Source organism: Zingiber officinale, chromosome 5A (assembly GCF_018446385.1).
Source record: "Zingiber officinale cultivar Zhangliang chromosome 5A, Zo_v1.1, whole genome shotgun sequence".
NCBI classification, from domain to species: domain Eukaryota; kingdom Viridiplantae; phylum Streptophyta; class Magnoliopsida; order Zingiberales; family Zingiberaceae; genus Zingiber; species Zingiber officinale.
Window position 1 is genome coordinate 143,328,219 of NC_055994.1, and position 3,824 is coordinate 143,332,042.

General features: G+C 34.5%; 1 long non-coding RNA gene across 1 annotated transcript; it reads left to right on the forward strand.

The window, feature by feature from the left end:
- Nucleotides 1-2,062: 2,062 nt before the first annotated feature.
- LOC121983338 lies at nt 2,063-2,702 on the forward strand. The gene is made up of 3 exons (XR_006112462.1): nt 2,063-2,135; nt 2,229-2,300; nt 2,415-2,702. It is a non-coding gene; the product is annotated as an uncharacterized LOC121983338 (long non-coding RNA).
- Nucleotides 2,703-3,824: the final 1,122 nt, after the last annotated feature.

The window sequence follows — 3,824 nt, forward strand, 5'->3', positions numbered from 1 at the left end:
GCATTTGCTTGAAAACTGTTTGGTGCTTGTGTAATTCTATTGTGGTCAGTGTCTTAAGAATAGGCAGTTTGTTGCCCCTAAACCCTCTGTGCATTGCATACCTAATCTCTTTTCCTTTATGGACATTTGTGAGTAAGATTTTCTCGTAGACTCTATTTTTTTTTTTTTGCTTCTGTGCTTATTTTGACCCTTTTACTAATTTATTCTTTGAATAAGCACGGAATTCTTCTTGTGAAGGAATTATGGTGAAGACTCTAGATGATTTTGGGTATTCTGCATCAAAACGTTGTGAGGCATGGCTGAAGGTATCCTAGTTTCTAAGTGTTCTATACAGACAATCATTTTACTAATTTTCTTTAAGTTTCTTTCTTTTAGGTAAAGCGTGATTATGTTGAAGGAATAGGTGACAGTCTTGATCTTGTTCTTATTAGTGCTTGGCATGGAAATGGAAGAAAAGTTGGATGGTACAAATTTTGAGTTTTTTTGTTCTGCTGTCATTTTTTATGAAATCCATGGCATTTGACATTTCACAAGGATATTTCATATTTGTGGATTCCATCGTTCAAGTATAGTCCTTTCCTCGTGGCGTGCTACAATCCAGATACTGAAGAATTTCAAAGTGTCTGTCGCATCATGTCTGGTTTTTCAGATTCATTTTATTTAGAGGTACTCTTTTTTTGTTTGGTTTCATGCCCAGCTCATACATTCCATGCATAGCAGATTAAGCAAATTGATTATTTTGAAATTTTGCTATATATATATATATATAATAATAATAATAATAATAATAATAATAATAATATAATTATTATTATTATTATATAATTCTTAAGCCTAAGATTTATGGTATTTTTGGCCTAAGATTTATATTTCTCTTCTGTTACCTTCACCATGTTATGCTCCAATGAAAGGTAGAAACTTTAATAAATTAAAGAATGTATGTTTGGTGCTTTTGAGCTCAACAAAGATAAGATAAATTAAACTAATTCCCTGTCAGGTAATTAGTTTGTGTTTGATGTATCTGCCTTTACTGTGTGACTTCCTTTTACCATCATGCTTCGTTCAACTACTTTACTTTATCAAGATCGATTAGAAAAAGGATTAAATTTTGTTTTCCCTTTCCAATCGATAACTTTTGAATTGGTCATGACTTTTGCAACTGCTTTTAAGATTCTGCTCAACTGCCTTCTTCTTAAAGAATTGGACGCTCTGTAGTTGTGGGTGAAGTAATACTGATGACCTACTTGCACAAGAAGCATAATGAAAAGGGAAATACATAATTAATATAAGACAGTTCTATACTGCTGCAGTGCAAATGTACTATTATTAAAGGTTAAAACAAAATAATAATCTTAAAATTACCAACTTGTGTTGGAAAGCTTGCAATGCTCCCCTTGGATGGATCAAATCAAGCTCGATTATTATAAGTTAAAGGTAATAATCTGTAGCCAAATGTGATGGATATAGTTTCCCATTAGATGTGTAATGGGCATTTTTCTTGCAGGGGAATGGTTGGCTGATCAAGAACCGGACAAGTAATATATATTATGTGACTTCCTTTTCTCCAGAACATAAATAAATAAAGGAAATAATGTCTTCTAGTTTTAAGTCTGAAATTTATTTCTTGTTTTTATTTTTGATTTCTCTTGCATGGCATAATGTTTTCTGCTTGATTTTTTTGTTGGAGCAATTCATGCTATCCGATGGTTTTGGAAGAAGAGAAACAAAATACCAAAATGAAATCTTTCATTTTAAAACTTCATTCTTCTTGCATTTATAGTCTCCAGCTTTTCTTGGTGTTTAGAACAAAAGTGAAAAACTAGTTCAGCAAGCCTGTCATTGGAGTAAGGTATTATTAATTTTCCCACTGTTTAAAACTGTTAAAAGATAACGGATTTTATCCTTCCACAATCAAGATTCATTCTCTGGTTGACAATCAGAAACTGAGATTGAAGCGGCAGATATTGAATACTATTTTAGGTACCTTAATATCTGTAAGGTATTTTTTTCAGGCAGTTAATAATTTAAATTGTTTCTGCTGCAGCGTGGATAATCTCTGTAAGGACATTTTTCTTTGTGGCAAGATGGATGATCAAGGTTGGGTTCCCGTCTCATTGATTGCTACCTTTAACATGGTGAGTAATCCATGTGATTATGGATATGAGGAGTAATTCCATGTTCAAAAAATTTAACTGCCTCTACTTCCTAACACATCACAATATATGCAGGTCAAAAGGGTGACCACGAGCATAGCGATGATATTGAATGCTCTAAGAGATTCGACAGAACTTGAAATACAGGTACTTCACCTCCATCATTTCCCCTCTTTATTCTACTCTTATCAGCTATGTTTCTTAAATAATTCATTTTGATATTTTTCTTCAAAACATGTTCCTGCAATCATCTACAAGCAGAGAAAATTAGAAGACGAGAGGATTGGATGAGATGGTTACTGCCCTCGATGGAAAATCCAAATGGTCATGGTTCCACACCTCACTTGACATTGAACCATGATGATTCAGTCATCCACCCCATGCAGACTCTCGGATTAGAGGGATATTCCAGCCAGGCCACCATGAGTTGTACTCAAACTGAGGTAGCACTTGATAGGGGATCAGCATCCTGTAGCTGCAACAACCAGCAAGGTAGAGATCCAGCTCAACTAGAAGAACTTTACCACAGTGGTTCAAATCATGAAATAGGCAGTGACTAAATCATCATGAAATAGTCGTTTGGCTATTGTTCATTAGTTGTAAATAGAGTTTATTTATTTATTTGTATTGGGATAAATTTTATTTGAACATAAGATATGTTTCTTCTTTTGTGATTGTAATTCTTGTATAACTAACATTTTGAATGATATTGATGTGGGAAATATTCTTTCTTGATTATGATTCTTTATTATATTTTAAATTGATATATGATATATTGGTATTAAAAGATAATAAATTAAAAGGCAACGATTTAAAACTGCTATTGTTGTCTATCACCCTCAAAGACAACGGTTAAAAATCGTTGTCGTAGCCCCAAAAACGGTTGTAATTGGAAGAAAATGCTCTAAATAACAACGGTTTTAAACCGTTGTCTTTTCATTCAAAGACAACGGTTTAAAACCGTTGCAAAACTGTTGTCTTTTCATTCAAAGACAACGGTTTAAAACCGTTGTCGTAGCCCCCCACTTTTAACAACACTGCCAATTACAACGGGTTTAAAGGGCTACGACAACGGTTTTTAACTGTTGTCTTTTAATATTTTTGTTGTAGTGCAAATTCCAATGAAATGAAGAATGTGATAAAGCCTTTCAAGAATTAAAAGATTACTTGTCTACCCTTCCTGTATTAGCTAAGCCTGTAGTAGGAGAACCCCTATGGGTATATCTGTCGGCAAATGAAAATGTTGTAGGCTCTGTGTTAGTTAGACAGGAAGGGAAAGAACAACAACATGTGTACTTTTCCAGTCATTTATTAAAAGAAGTTGAATGTAGGTATACTACGCTCGAAAAGTTGGCCTACGCACTGGTATTAACCGTTCGGAGGTTACGCCCATATTTTTTAGCACATGCAATTATAGTACTGACCAACAGCACTCTCGAGCGGGTGTTGCTTAATCCCGAGGCTTCTGGTAGACTGATCAAATGAACGACCGAGCTCAGTGAGTATGATATACAATACCAACCCCGCTCGGCCATCAAAGCTCAAGCTCTGGCATATTTTATCATAGAGGTTCAAGGTCCGGAAGAAGAGAGTATTTGGAAGGTATATATGGATGGATCTTCAACTAGACAAGGTAGTGGAATTGGTATTCTTCTCATATCTCCAAAGGAG